General features: G+C 40.4%; 2 long non-coding RNA genes across 2 annotated transcripts; one reads left to right on the forward strand and one right to left on the reverse strand.

Annotated features, from left to right (window-relative positions):
* The first annotated feature begins 267 nt into the window (after positions 1 to 267).
* LOC136436043 (uncharacterized) lies at positions 268 to 7,342 on the forward strand. The gene is made up of 2 exons (XR_010755996.1): positions 268 to 608; positions 6,035 to 7,342. It is a non-coding gene; the product is annotated as an uncharacterized lncRNA (long non-coding RNA).
* A 3,266-nt stretch (positions 7,343 to 10,608) lies between these two features.
* On the reverse strand, positions 10,609 to 16,723 carry LOC136436044 (uncharacterized). Its single transcript, XR_010755997.1, has 2 exons — positions 16,393 to 16,723; positions 10,609 to 11,027 (listed from the first exon to the last, which is right to left on the reverse strand). It is a non-coding gene; the product is annotated as an uncharacterized lncRNA (long non-coding RNA).
* Between the last annotated feature and the right edge of the window lie 140 nt (positions 16,724 to 16,863).

The raw sequence follows: 16,863 nt of genomic DNA on the forward strand, positions 1-16,863 counted from the left end.
TAGAGAAGCGGGGTTTCTCCCCTGTGATGCCCCCTCGGAGATAGAGAAGCGGGGTTTCTCCCCTGTGATGCCCCCTCGGAGATAGAGAAGCGGGGTTTCTCCCCTGTGATGCCCCCTCGGAGATAGAGAAGCGGGGTTTCTCCCCTGTGATGCCCCCTCGGAGATAGAGAAGCGGGGTTTCTCCCCTGTGATGCCCCCTCGGAGATAGAGAAGCGGGGTTTCTCCCCTGTGATGCCCCCTCGGAGATAGAGAAGCGGGGTTTCTCCCCCGTGACACCCCATACAGACAGCGTTTACAGTAACTATGGGATAACGGTGTGCACCGTTAGTCAGTAGTAACGGGGCTGAGATGTCCTCCTTTCCTCCGGAGATGACAGCGTTAGTCGATAAAGTCGGGCCAGGAGTAACGGCGGATCGTATGGTGGCGGGCTAGTGGAGGCACGATGCATGTCGGGAATGACGGGAATGACCCCAGCTAGAGAAGTGACCTCAAGATGGCCGCTCTCGGATCGCAGCCCAGTCCTCGGCGCTTTGAGGAGCTAGCGTACTGGAACAAACGCCTGGATCTACCCTTCCAAACATATTCATTTCACTTAACCCCAACTGCAGGTAAGTTAGGTCTTACTCCAGGTTCCACTTAACCCATTGATGACAATTACGCATGGAACTATCCTTCCAAACCAAGGAGGTTTATATCTATAGGTTCAGCATGCATGTACGTACAGTACATGCCAGGGTTACCCAACTAGCCGGAGACTATTACTATGGGTTAACCATTACTATGTTGGTTATTATATCCTGGCATTCATCCCTGTCTTAGCAAGCAAGGAGGTTACTTCAGATTTTAATAATCTTGATCTTATAATTAGCCTCCTTCGTAGACTTCCTGGAATGTCAGCATATACATTTGATATATTTGGGGTGATGTAACGTGATTTCTTTATGCCGGCTTAGGGTGTTTCACCGCCGAGGGACTTATGTTGCCTTAAAGTTAAAGTGGGCATTAGTATGGACCTTTGGCCCATGTAAGAAATCGTGTACCCCCCCCCCCCCCCGAAAAAAATACTAGAAGTATACGCCGCTGTTGCATGAGCACTTTCAGAGGCTACCCTGCCTTACCTAATCTCCCAGCAGATCTATCAGTGGCAAGGCAGTATAAACAGGGACAACCAGTATCCCATTAGCTGCAACCAGTTTCAAAAATGCAAATACAGTAGATGCCACTTAATTGTGCAACAGATTAAAGCACACTACATTAAATTGCACCGAATCCCAAAATGGGTCCCATTCTCTCTATTGTTAGTGACTCCGCATATCTGCACGGCGCATTGTCACTTATGCCGGATAACTGCACCAATTTTTGTGTGCTTACAAGTTCATACAGCACACTGAGGTTTATAAACTATCGTATAGCTAGATTTCGTTGACCAATCAGAAGGCTCCATCTGCAGGTCTGTAATCTTCATTTCTGTGGCTTTGTAAACTTCTTACGGACCCGCGGGCCTTTAAACTTTGTACGGACCTGCGGGTCTTTAAACTTTGTACGGACCCACAGGTCTTTAAACTTGGTACGAACCCACCAAATGGAACACATGTTCCATTTGACCGGGTTACCAGAGGTCACGTTGCAGGAACACACGAGCAAAACGTCCATTATTGCATGAGGAGGGGGTGAAATATGCTGTATTTCTTCGGTAGCAAACATCAGCCTTTCTAGTTACAGGTTTGGGCAGCAAAACCTTTGCTGGTTTTGTCGGCATGTGTGGTGGCCGCCATCTTGATTTTGTGACGTGGCAGGGTAGCCATACCATTTCATTGGAAGGGGTCATTTTTTTGGGCCGCTAGCGTTCTCTCTATTTTTGATATAACAAATTGGCACACAGCTATCACACAGTCAACTCAAATAAAAGAAAGAAAAAAAACAATTCATATTTATAACTAGAAAGGCAACATTTGCACGAGCAAATACATCATGTATCGCAGATTTCCCTCCCCATGCAAAAAGCGACTGTTCTAATGCAAAAATGGAGCATTCCAAAATAACATTTAACTATTATAAAGTAAGAACATATCAACGTCATCCAGGCTAACGTTTGTTGTATGTCTGCAATGTTGGTATTTGAATAAAGAATTGAATTGAAGACCAGTCAGATCTCTCCAGTCTGAAACCCTATGCATGGATGGGCTCTTCCAGGCACCCACATTCATACTGGACCATTCAAAAAACAAACTGGACCTTTTTAATAATCAACCAAGCTCAAAATTGAATTTTTGAAAATGTCCCCCTCATACAAGAATGGACTCTTCCAGCGGTGTATGGACCAACACATACCATGCAATTTCAGAACTAGAATCCTGCTGAAGATCTAGATTTCTTCTGTGGAAGAACTTCCGCAATCCGAGAGTCCAGACAATTTTTTATTACGCAACCAACAGTACTTCGGAAGCAACTGAGGTTTTGCAAAAATTTCACGAATTTCTGCTAAACCTACTCAAGATCTCTGATGCATGTTTCGTGATCATGACCGGTACTGTAACACAGACACTTTCCACCATTAAGAACATGTTACTTAAGAAAGGATTCACAACCATTTTTTCCCTTTTTTTCATATATATAGGACTGAATTAGACAATTGTATTGTATAAGGATGGCCCACCATCCTGGATTATTGTTCATTGAAAGCCCCCCCCCCCTCCAGACTCCAATGGTTCTAACCACTATGATTCAGAACTTACAGCCATACCATCTTGTCTTTACCCACTCTGCTCTACTGTGCAGAGACTATTTCATTGTTAGGAATCAACAAAAGAAACTTCGAAACAATCAACTGCCAACATACAGGGCTCCTTGTTTTGCCCTCTTCATATATTCGTTGTAAGGGATTATATATTGCATTTGTCATTTTGCATGGTGGGCAGGTGTCCAGCAGCTCTGTGTATGAGGGAGCTTCAGGCATAAGCTTCAAGCGCCAAACGTCTGCATGTAAAGCTTAAGGAAATGACCCAACACACTTATCGAGAAGAGTGGGGGTGACCCGGTGTGATTGTCCAAAAACGATAGCTGTAGCAAAGCCACATTGCAATGCCACTAGCTGCTTGAAAAAGCATCATGCTTTACCCAATATGCATTATTAGTAGTGAGGAGATTTTATAAACATGCTGTGTTCTGTTATAGGACTATTCAAACACGTGACAGCATTTCGGAAAAAGTGGCTACCCCAGGGCTTAGCTAGTGGGGTGGGCGCCTACCCTTTCTAGGCTTTAAGGCTATGCATGGGGGTTTGGACTCTTATGGAATTTACCTTGAGGAGAAACTGGGTCAAGCCTGGGGTAGGCTGGAGTAAGGAGGTTAGATATTTAACCTCCTTGGCTGGAAGGAAGGCAACTGCTGGGGGGGATGGGGTAAGGAGATTACTAAGTATAGTGCTTGATCTAAAGCTGTGTACCGGTACACTGTATGGATACAGTACCGGTTACAATCAATTAGGTACAGGTCCAAAATACCTGAACCCTGGTGGACCGGTACTGGACAGGTACTAATCAGGTCAAGCCTGACTCAGGGGATGGCCACTTTGACAGATGAAATTACTATGAAATTACTCTGGCAGTGCACTAAACTAAAGCCACATCTACATACTAGTAATATACTCAAGCACATAAAACACATTTGCAAGGCTGGAGTCAAGTTTTCATCTCTGTTTTTGTAAAAAATAGTACCTAGCACAGATGAATATTATGTTGTTACCAGTTCAAACATGCTTTTGTCCTTATTGAAAATCTACCATTTTCCGAACAAGTAGTTTAGGTACAGGTTCAGGTGTGGACCTGTACCTAATATAAACCCGTGTACCCGTACCTGTACCTAAAATAGGTACACAGCTATAGCTTGGTCGCAGCAATATGAAGAACTCCACCAATACTACTAAGTGGTAGAAAAGCCACCAATTTTGGATTCTTTATAAACAAAATTCTAAGTCAATGGAATGGAATGGGAGGGGAGGGGTACAAGGGAAAGTAAAGAAAGCTGGAAGTTTGATGGGCCAGGCAATGAGTGAGGCTCTGTAGACTGTATGACACAAACATAACAGAATTGTCTCACACCTTGAATACAGATATACAGACTGTATTTAATTTAGTGTTTGTGAGTATGTGTGATACTGGTAGTGTGCATGTCTTTATGAGTATTGGTATATAATATGTTGTGTGCTTGTGTGCTTGTTGAATGTATACTGTGTGTGTGTGTGTGTGCATGTCACCACGCCCATCATAGGTCCATCAATATCATCAGTTTCTCCAGCCTACCCATAGATTGCCCCATCTTTTTCTAAAAGAAATTCCATTACAGGCCAAACTCCCATGAATAGCCTTGGGGCCATTTTTCGGGAACCCAACATGTGACATATGTAACTGAGAAAGAGAGGGACATTGGGGCCACAGCAATTTAATTTGTTGGTTCTCAGATTTTTTTGAAATATGCTTAAGTGGAAAACATCTTCTTAGTGTTGAACTCAGTTGGTCTTTATTTCTTTAATAATCCTGCAAACTGTTCCCTGTTACCATAAAGCAGCATGCCTCGTCCTAAGTCTGATCTGATGATGTTTCCTGTTATACCTGTCCTGGTATTTATTGGATTATTCCCATCCATACACAGTTTCCTTTAGTTTAAAAGTCAGTAGTATTGTCAGAAAGCTAAACATGATCCATTCCCACAGTATAGTGACTATATAGTCTATGATGCAATTGTCCTAGTGACCCACAAAGCACTGTGCACTGTTTCATCCTTGGACAAGAATCCCATCACTATCTATGGTGAAAGATATTCAGACTCATTATGATCAGATTTTGTGCTCCAAATTTCACCTAAATTACATGTAACACAACATGTACTGTGATATTTCATATCATACAATTTTTCAACAGGATTTGAATGGTCCGAATACTAGTATCAAGCTCTGTGGGGGAAGGGGGCTTACCTCAGGATTAATCCTGATTCTGACCATTCATCCCTATACCAGGAATCCTGAATAGGAATCAATCTCTGACTCAGTGCCTGGGTAAACCCTGGTTCACCGTGAACTCCTGGTATGAACAGAGTCTATGATCTGTTACTTATATGTACAGTATGTACTTGCCCTTCAGTGTAAATTAACTTTTACCTTTACAAGTGTGCAGGGGCAGCTGGTTGTACTATAGCCAATAAGCCAGCTTGCCCTGTATTCATACATACAGTGGTACTCAACAGACAATATCTTATTCCATTTTATAGTAAAGTAAAATTGTGGGAAAGAGCAAATTTTCACACAGGAAAGAGCATATCTAGCTGCATGCATGTAAATTCCGTCTGTCCTGAAATGAAGGACTTGGTAGTTAAAATGACAATGATACACTTACTACTTTATCGGTCTATTTTACAAGCTGAAATAAATCCAAATACACTGAGACACTCACCCTTCCTTTTAAATAACATAGTGATACATACACATTAGTATGCAGATAATTGAGGCCGTTTACCACAGTGGTACAAAACAAATCAATTTCTGTATTTGTGTGTTTGAAAATTGTGTGTGTGTGTGCGTGTGTGTTTGGATAAAAATTTATACATATATGTGTGTGTGTTTGAATATATATGTGTGTGAATGAGTGCATGTTTGTGTGAATTTGTGTAATTGTGGGTGTTTGAGTGTAGCTGTGTGTGTGTGTGTGTGTGTGTGTGTGTGTGTGTGTGTGTGTGTGTATGTGTATATGTGTGTGAAAATGAGCATGTGTGTGTTTATAATGTGTGTGTGTGTGTGTGTGTGTGTGTGTGTGTGTGTATATATATACATATATATAAATGTTTGTGTGAATATGAGCACAAGTATTTTTGTGTGTGTGTTGACAAATCTAGATCAGAGTTCTTGATGAGTGAGCAGTCACAGGGACAAGCGTCAAAAGCTTAACTTGCCAAGACTATTCTCTGTAGTGTATTAGGTCTTTATAGTTGTCATAACATTATAAGACATTAAACCTTCACCTTTTTGTTCTTCTTTCTATAGGTGCTGAGGCTGCTGACAATATTCAACCCAGGCAGCCCATCAATGTCCTATATCATGTATATGTACACATGAGATGACAACAATGGATTACCTTATTCAACTGCATGGAGGAGTCATGTATCAACACCAACCAAGTCCTATCTTTTATCATGCATTGAGGCTTAAACAATACATTGAGTCTGTCTAACAGCTAGTAAAAGTTTACCCATGTAGAAATCCTTCCTGCAATTTAATTTCAATATGAAAACAAATGTGATGATGATAATGTTAGAGCGGGTGACAAAATGTAAATTCGAGGCAAGATTGTGATGTGACTCTCTTTTGTGTATTGTTATTTTTGATTTGTATGTTGATGATGTACGAGCCCCCTTTCTTCGTGGAATCGATGGCAACATCAGGCTGACAAACTGATTAAAAAAACATTTAAAAAATTCCCTGTGCACTGTACATGTGTATGTAGTTATTACAATGGCAATGACTCTGATCCAGATGCTTTGAAAATTCATAGGTCTTTACTAGATTGAAGATGTATCATTAATGCACAGTTGTGGGCACCCAGTTTGCGTGTCTCTTATAAGTATCAGTCATTATGCATTACAGGATTACAGTAACCTGTCAGTAAGTGCAATTGTTCAAGTATTTGACAGCTTTCTTTGTACCCATGCATGTATTTCTATATGTAATAACACAGTACATAACCAATTTCAATTGCATTGTTGTTTAAGCTACTAGTTATCCTTTAGACTGTTATCATAACAGAAGTCAATGAGAGTGAGGGTGACCCCGAAAAGGCACGTGGAAAAAGCATGTCAGTGGCACCACAGTTATGACTGATTCAACAAGGAAGCCAAAAGTCTCTGTTATATATATATATGTGTATGTTTGTATATATGTTCTATGAATACAGCTGTCATCATGGTTGAGTCTATTAAGAACATCATTGGTCTGACTCTGACTGAAGAGAATATATCAAAAGATGGAATCAACACATAGAATGGTTAGAAACAGTACCATATATGTCTGTGTTGTTTTCAACTTTGATTTGATCCTTTTTCATGCCTAGTCCTTTGAGTGACACATGTGTAGAAATAAGTTGCTAAAACTGTATAAAGCATATAGTGTATCTGTATATTCGGCTCAATATTTTGTATTCTGTTGGTAAGTGTAATACTGAATGGTCCGATAATACTGTAAGTTTGCTTCTCCCATAGGAGTATTCTTGTTTCTTTCACTGAAACTTTATGTTCACTGTTTTCACGGTTATCTCTGTACCATGAACTTATCATTAAAAAAAAACTGTTGTAATTATTTATGAGTCCTTCACACATCCTTTCTGTAGATCATTTGCTGCCACCGTGAAGTTTGGGTTCAATGAAAATGTCAATTTTCCTTACACTGTCAAATTGTGCTTACCTTGGTAGTCCTTCGAGACGAAGATTGTGCTACTGTGAAGATAAAGTGAATTACAGGAGTACCAGTAACACTTATGTTTTAGAACAGCTATTAAAACTGTACTAGCCCTATTCACTCTATTGCTTCCAATAGCTTTTGTGTGCATTGTACATAGCTATATTTTATTTCGAAAACGTCACAAAGCTTCTTGAGTTATGCTGCGAAACCACATACATACGTACAAACATACATACATACATCAAAATTCTAGAATAAATGGCCTCTTGGCGAAGGTAACAATAAATTTTTTGGTATTCAGAAAAGCTATCTGACACCTGTCGAGTGTCATGTGATAGGCACAGTGTTTTGAAAACCTGTGGAGTCATGGTCAAGTGCGTTTTCCGTCATAAATCAAGAAGAAATGGATACTTTTCAATCAAAATTTCATAAAAGTAGGGTAATATGCTCATCTAGAGTGAGTTCAGTGTAATTACTGCTGTCTTTCTGAGTGTTTTCACCCAATGTTTCAGCTTGCGTTTAAAAGTTGTGCCATAAAGTATGATTTATTATCGGAAAGTCAACTGTTAGTAACTCCATTACCAATTGTACTCATACAATGACTGCCATGAATATGTCAGCTAGATTCCTTGCATTCCAAGAGTTCCCAGTCTCGGGCAAAGCGAGGCCGCTATCTTTCACATTGACTTATCTAGCTCGATTTTCGGAACTGCGTTTTCCTTCATAAAAGAAGAAGGAGGTGATATTTGTAGATGAAACTTTTACAAAAGTAGGTCAATATGCTCATCTGTCTGTGCTTTTAGCAGTTTTGCTATTCCACGTTTCTGCTTGAGGATATAGATTATCAAAATATCGTTATTTTGCAGCACGGTCAAACGGAAAAGTCCGACATCATCAAAATGATGCAACTTAGTGATTTACATCGTGAAATTGACACAATTTTTCATATAAATCTGCTGAAAACGTTTCGGTGGTATCAACCATTCCTTTCTGAGTGTTTGCACTCAATACTTAAGGAGAAATGTAAACTTTTATCGTAGGGAAAGTGTTGCCAGAAAGCAATAATTCAATGAACGAAAATCAACTGTTAATAACTCAATAACCAGTAGCGGTAAACGCATGGGAATTCATACAACGACTCAGTAAGCTTCCATGAACATTTCGACCAAATTTGAGAGAAATCCGTTGTTTTCTAGGGGAGATTTGAAAAGCCAAGACGCCCAGTCTTGCGAAAACCGAAGCCGCCTTACAACGGCTGTCTTCCGCATAGACAATTCTGTGTAGATTTGAGCCGCACCTAACGGAACTCCACTTTGCTTTGTAAAACGAGAAGGAAGTGCTAATTTTCGATGAAACTTTCACAGCAGTAAGCTAATATGTTGATCTATCTTCGATATTAATACTTTTGCCCTCCCGTCATTCTTCTTGAGAATATACGCAATTTATCTGTCTTCATTTTTAACCTACAGTCGTGTACAGCACAACGCATTGTATTACTTGCGTTCATTGCCGAGTTTAAACCTTTTTTTCATCAATGATGATGTAGAAAATTAGTAAAAAATCGTTATTTGATTTTTCGATCTTCCTAAATCCTTTTTGATACGTTTGAAAAAGTATATTTCCAAAAAACAGTTTATGGTATCCTAGCGACTTTTCACTGAAGCGCATGAATCAACTGACGTGGCGCTGTTAGCATGTGTTATTGCCGTCTATATTTCCAAGCGACTTTTGACTGAAGCGCATGAATCAACTGAATTGGCACTGTTAGCATGTGTTATTGCCGTCTATATTTCCGCTAACGTCATCGAATTTAAAAAAAAATCTAATTTTTCATTCAGGGTGGTCCCCCTAGAATATGTCACATCAATATTTCTGTGACCGGCATGTCTGGACAGACTCAATGACACCCTTGTTGGCTAAATCCGTTACCGTCATCGAAATTCCAAAAATTCTAATTTTTGTTCAGGGGGCCCCCCTTTGAATTAATTGCATCAAAATGAATATTTCTGTGACCGGCATGTCTGGACAGACTCAATGACACCCTTGTTGGCTGAATCTGCAACGTCATCAAAATTTTTTTTTAAATCTAATTTTTCGTTCAGGGGGGTCCCCCTAGAATTTATTACATCAAAATGAATATTTCTGTGACCGGCATGTCTGGACAGACTCAATAACACCCTTGTTGGCTAAATCCGTTACCGTCATCGAAATTCCAAAAATTCTAATTTTCCATTCAGGGGGGTCCCCCTAGAATTTATTACATCAAAATGAATATTCCTGTGACCAGCATGTCTGGACAGACTCAATGACACCCTTGTTGACTGAATCCGTTACCGTCATCGAAATTCCAAAAATTCTCATTTTCCATTCAGGGGGCCCCCCTTTGAATTAATTGCATCAAAATGAATATTTCTGTGACCGGCATGTCTGGACAGACTCAATGACACCCTTGTTGGCTGAATCTGCAACGTCATCGAATTTTTTTTTTAAATCTAATTTTTCGTTCAGGGGGGTCCCCCTAGAATTTATTACATCAAAATGAATATTTCTGTGACCGGCATGTCTGGACAGACTCAATGACACCCTTGTTGGCTAAATCCGTTACCATCATCGAAATTCTAAAAATTCTAATTTTCCATTCAGGGGGGTCCCCCTAGAATTTATTACATCAAAATGAATATTCCTGTGACCAGCATGTCTGGACAGACTCAATGACACCCTTGTTGACTGAATCCGTTACCGTCATCGAAATTCCAAAAATTCTAATTTTTCGTTCAGGGGGGTCCCCCTAGAATTTATTACATCAAAATGAATATTTCTGTGACCGGCATGTCTGGACAGACTCAATGACACCCTTGTTGACTGAATCCGTTATCGAAATTTAAAAAAAATCTAATTTTCCATTCAGGGGGGTCCCCCATAGAATTCAGTACATCGAAATGAATATTTCTGTGACCGGCATGTCTGGACAGACTCAATGACACCCTTGTTGGTTAAATCCGTTATCGTCATCGAAATTAAAAAAAATCTAATTTTTCGTTCAGGGGTGCCCCACTTGAGTTTCTTTGGTCAAAATGTACGTTTCTGTGACCGGCATGTCTGGACAGACTCAATTGCACTATTGTTGGGCAACGTTGTCGACAAAAGACATTTGAAACAATAGCGTGAATAGAGGTAGTTTTAATAAATGCTCTAAAAACAACTGTTACTCCTATTGGAGAAGCATACTTACAGTATCACACTTAGTACTGATGGTATAGCAGGATGCAAAATATTGAGCTGATACAGAGTACATTCACTATATGCTTTATACAGTTTTAGAGACTTATTCCTAGACATGTGCCACTCAGAGGACTAGGCATGAATGGGACCAAATCAAACCAACAGACTTTTGGTATTTTACAGTTCATTATGGCACTCTATTTCTAACCATTGCACATGTCGATTCCATCTTCTCAATATTCTCTTCAGTCAGACCAATAATGTTGTTACTAATTAATGCTGGTGCCTTGACCATTCTAGACAGATGACAGTGATGCATAAAGAGCTCCATCTCCCATTTCACCTTTTCAGACATCAATCCCTGGAGAAAAAAAAGAGAAATGTTCTGAGTTATGTACTTCTAATAACACACTTAAGTTAACACCCAGTCACCCGTGCAAATGTCAAGAATATTAATCCAGTTCCCAGGTCTACAAACTATGCAAATATTTCCTAAACAATACCTTACCTGGTGTCCAGACCAAAGAGCCATACAAATATCATCTGTGCAGTACCTTACCTAAGGAGTGTGACTAGAGAGATAGCAGTTTTATATGTCTACGAACTGTCAGCTGACCTGCATTAACTACTAGAATGTCTTGATTGATGTCTACCTCTTGCTCTTGTTACCAACTTCTTGCAGTGGTCTTTCTGGAATGTGACTGTCCCTCTTTTTTCATTGCAGTACAAACATATGTTTTGTCTTTCCATGTTAGAATAAAATGTGTTTTTTTTTCTGCAAAACCAAGGAAAAGCAACCAATTGTGGAAATTTTGGCTATATACAACTGAACTTACTACATCTGTCTGACACCTGTGGCTGACTGCCCCAGTTTTCTAGGACAAATGCCCCCAGGGGGCCTGGATGACTCACTGTCTGCTATTACAATTCATGACTAACATTCATGCAGACTAACATTAGGTGCACAGCTTCAATTTTGGTAGTACAAAAGTGCACATGACCCAGTATTTCCAGCACTGGCTGGTGTCCAGACCAAAGAGTCATGTATGCATACAAGTGTTACACATACAGTACCTTACCCGGTGTCCAGACCAAAGAGTCATGCAAATATTACATGTACTAATTAGCCATGCAAATATTTCCTCACAGTGTCAGGTGACTCAGATCCCACCAATAACTTGGAAGTTTGAGAACAGCACTCCAATGATCTTCTGTGGTACACTCATATTAACTACATTACTAGTAATAGTTATGTAGTTAATCAGGTCCTGTGAGTTATCTGACGGGTTGGCGGAAAGACCTGTCCGGTCTGGACAGCAGAAAAAACCTGTTTGGTCCCATTTGACAGGTTGAGCTTCCTGGAAGAAGGCGATAGAATTGCAAGCAGTCCGTTGTGTTGCATGCCGTATATCCTAACATGAAGTGCACTGATTGGATGGTTGGGGGTCTGCATGCAAATCTCATTGTTTACACTGGATTCTGAAAGATTAGCGAGAGTGTAGTATTTTCAACATTATTGGTGACACAGCTACATATTAAACTAACTCATTGCAAAGCATACATCTTGAAATGACTTATTAGCTTAAAAATAATTCTTCGCTTGCGTGTGCGTTTAATTCGAACACTTTTGAAAGAGTCATATCGAACAGAGGGGTCCTGTGGCACAAATACAAGCCCATAGGCAGGAGGATCAGAGTTTGGGTGCCGGGCGTGGCTCACATGGCCCCGCTAGTTTCATTGTGTGAAATAGGTGGTCACATAATAACAGCAGATTTAACGAATCATGGTTACTCTCTTTCAAAGACGTTAGCTGTGAATGATATCTAGTAACACTTAAAGGATAAGTCAACAGACGGCGAGGCGAGTCTAGTTACATGTAGAGACAAATTGTGAACCTAAAAAATTATATCATGTGCCCATAGTCATATTACTTTTTGTTTTAGCTTTATCATGATAAGCTAGCAAATTCTTAGAACTGCTGAAAACTGTTAAGCCTCTAAAGTAGGATCATTTGTTGGTCATGATGTCTAGTTGTCAATTACATTGTACCCCAAGAAGGACAAGTTTCCTCTGAATCTCTTTTGTGAGATAAAAGTTACCTTGGAATAAAATGTTTTGTTACATCTTTGTTTCCTTTCTGCACATTTAATAGTGTGCACTGAAAATAGCTATTTCATTCTGACATACAATTTGAACATAATTTGTAGGTCTCACTATCTAAAATATAATGTACTGCTGCACTACTTTAATCTGGTATAGACCCACTGGACCTGGACCGGAAGTTTCTGTAGCGGTACCCACCCCTAGTGTGAAACATGCATTGTTGATACGTGCTGCGTGCTGCCCGACGCAGGCTTGTATAATAACGCGTGCCAGCGGGAAGAAGTTGTTTTTTTGTTGCTAAGATTAAAACACCACTGATTACACAAATCAGTCTCCCTCTTAGTATTTTGCATGATGATAACCCACAAAACCTTGTCTGTCATTGGCTAATTGTGGTGACACTCGGTGACCTGCTAGCAGCCATATGATCAGACCTCGCCAGAAATTTACTGCCTGCCTAAGCTGTGTCGCCAAGGAAGTTGAAAAGACAACACTGTCGCTAATCTTTCTGAATGCTGCATGAATAATGAGATTTGCATGCAGAACCCCATTTAGCCAATCAGTGCACTTAATGTTAGGATATACGGCAATACATCAGATGGTCAGGGGGCTCCATCTGTCTAACCGGACCAGACAGATTTCTCCGCTGTCCGGATTGGACAGGTCTTTCTGCCAACCTGTCATCAGACACAAATTCAGCCGTCTCCCAAGACTAAAAGTCACTTACCATAATGCGCTGGTTCATCTGCACTAAATATAGTCTAGCATAAACTGGGGTGTAAATGTCTCTAGGATGAGTATGGAGGGGGAGGAATTATCACAGGGAGCAGTCTACAGGTGGATTGTTGGAGTGATCCCTTTAATACCAAGCCTGGATTAATATTCACCTTTTTCACACTTCCCAAGATGCACTTCCAGGGTGCCGCAAAATCGATTTTACAACAATTCTTCTAAGCGTGAAAGTAAGGAATAGACTCTGCACGCTTCAAATTGGTAAGCACGGTTTATTCATGACTTCTAATCGCCTAGAAATCAATGCAATGCTCATTATTAATAAAAGTCTTTGGAAGGAAAGCATTGCCGGATTTGAAATGAAACAGTTCAACTTATCAAGATAAACCTCCTTGCTTGTATAGACAATCACCGCTAAAAACCTTAAAACATTGTTCTCCCCCAGTATATAAAGTATTGTATTTGATGAGAATTAACACAAAAGAAATGTACCTTCCTGTGTTCTACCACCCTCCTACTTGGGTTTTCTGTTGTTTTTTTCTCACGCTAAGAAGAATTGTTGTAAAATCAATTTTGCGGCACCCTGGCATTGAATATTGGAAAGTGTGAAAAATGTGAATTGTTGTGAATAGGGCCCTAAAAGTGGAGGGAGGTAGCCTGCCAAGGTAGCCCACTATTCCTAGCCTAGTCACCTTTTCTGGAAACCTGCTGAAATACAGTTCAGTACCTTTCAGTGATGGTGGGGGGAGAGTAAGTATCAATTTGAGATTGAGAATATATCCCTGTCTCTGGACCAAAGAGCCATACAACTATCTTAATAGCAAATTAATCTAAATTAAGCGCCTTCATGTTAACTGGTCTGCAAAATACAAATATTGTATGGTGCCTTACCGTAACTGGTCCCGGTAGACTTATTAGAGCCATGTTATGATATTACATGAGCCTTAGGCCTAGGGAAAAAGTGCTGTTTCCAGTTTTGGTAGCTAGGTATTCTGTTTGTTATTTCTTTTTCTTTTAGATTTCACTTGAAGCACTGGTATTTTCAACATAATATTATTCAGAGAGATATACTAGTACTTTGCACAAGCACAAGTATATTAATAAACTTAACTTAAAGTTAACAACAAAAAAAGGAATACACTCCTACATAAAACGTTTGAAAGTTTGAGTTTGAAATACAAGAAGTCTATTTTTAAATTCATTACTCAGATGTCAGATTGAAACTATTGTGTCCCTTGCCAGCGGCCGCCAAAAAAGCTAGGGTTGTCAGTTTTTTTGCCAGGGTCAGTTGAGAACCCGGATTGAGAAAGCATGTTTTTCCTAGGCCTTTACAAGTATACAATGTACTAGATCCCTCGACCAAAGAGCTATGCAAAATATCATCCAGCTTAGCTAGCAGGGCTTGAAATTCAATTTTGAGGATAGGTGTGTAGCACCGGTGCACCCAGCCTAACAATTTAGGTGCATAGAGAAATCTTTGGGTGCACAACATTAGATTAAATAGAATGCCATCGCTCTTGTTCAGAGCTGCAGGCAGAATCTGGAAGTTGGTGCGAGGTACTTGGTGTTGGCATGCACAGTAGCAGTGCTTTAAACAGTTTCGAGCGGGTCTGCCTTTTTCCCGGAATACACCAGAATACACCGGAATACACCAGAATACCCATAAATGATAAAGCCTTAAAGGAGGCTGAAATCTACCAGAATACGCTTTGAATGAGTAAACATCAGACTGCTGTATTTTGGCATGAAATAATGTATTCATGGCCCAGGGAACAAGAAATCATTGAATCACGAAGTTACTGATGGCAATGGCAACCCGGCCAGGCGACATGTTTGTTTTCATAATTTGTGGATTACAATCTTTGTTTAGCGGGGTCACAGTGTGGAATACAAAAAAGGAAATTTCGGAACTATTCAATAAGTTAACATCGCAGGTTGCTATATTTTGGCATAGAAATTAGAATAACATATATATGACCCTGGAAATCACTATACATGTAATAATAAATAACTGGGCGGCTCAACATTGTAATCCGCAATAAAAACATGGAGGCCTGGTCGGGTCGCCATCACCATCAGTAGTTTCAAGATCATAGTGATGTCTTGTTCCCTGGGCCATGAATACACTATTTAATGCCAAAATATAGCAGCCTGTGATATTTACTGATCAAAGCCTAGTATATTCCGGTAGATTTCACTCTCCTTTATACATATTTGCGTATTCCTGTGTATTTTGGTAAAAAGGCAGAATGTTTCGAGCTCAGGAAAATTGTGATGAACCCAAATTCTTAATATATTAGATTAGAAAAATATACTACCAAGGCTTTGTTGTCCTTGCCCTTTCATCACTAGTATGAAAAGGCCACCGAGTGCAGTTTTGAATGTTGGATTATTTTGCAGTTTTGGATACTGGTTCAGTAGGCCCTACTGATACTGCCTTGCTACTGATAGATCTACTTGGAGATTAGGTTAGACGCCAGGTAATTATTACTTATGGCTAAAAAGGCCCTGGCTATCTGTGACATGATTTAGTTTACTCAAGGTCATTATATACATTGTAGGATGTCCTTGGTTTTACTGCTTCCCAATCCTACTATAATTTCTAGGTCAACCTTGATCACCTTGTTGTTTCTATTTCCTTCCACGACTAAGTTGAATTAGACAATTAGAAAACTAGACCCTGTGGTAAGATCTACATGTACTAGCCGTGGCGAATGTTGCAGGGCTTGTATATAACGTTATATATTAGTCCGGTAACGTTACATGTTTTGTTTTGTTTTGTTTTGTTTTGTTACCAGTAGAAAACGTGAAAATGATATGTTTGGAAGGATAGTTCCAGGCGTAATTGTTATCAACGAGTAAAGCTGACCCTGGGGTTAGACCTAACTTACCTGCAGTTGGGGTTAAGTGAAATGAATATGTTTGGAAAGGTAGATCCAGGCGTTTGTTCCAGTACGCTAGCTCCTCAAAGCGCCGAGGACTGGGCTGCGATCCGAGAGCGGCCATCTTGAGGTCACTTCTCTAGCTGGGGTCATTCCCGTCATTCCCGACATGCATCGTGCCTCCACTAGCCCGCCACCATACGATCCGCCGTTACTCCTGGCCCGACTTTATCGACTAACGCTGTCATCTCCGGAGGAAAGGAGGACATCTCAGCCCCGTTACTACTGACTAACGATGCACACCGTTATCCCATAGTTACTGTAAACGCTGTCTGTATGGGGTGCCCGTGATGCCCCCTCGGAGATAGAGAAGCGGGGTTTCTCCCCTGTGATGCCCCCTCGGAGATAGAGAAGCGGGGTTTCTCCCCCGTGATGCCCCCTCGGAGATAGAGAAGCGGGGTTTCTCCCCTGTGATGCCCC

This window comes from Branchiostoma lanceolatum, chromosome 6 (genome assembly GCF_035083965.1).
Source record: "Branchiostoma lanceolatum isolate klBraLanc5 chromosome 6, klBraLanc5.hap2, whole genome shotgun sequence".
Taxonomy (NCBI): Eukaryota; Metazoa; Chordata; class Leptocardii; order Amphioxiformes; family Branchiostomatidae; genus Branchiostoma; species Branchiostoma lanceolatum.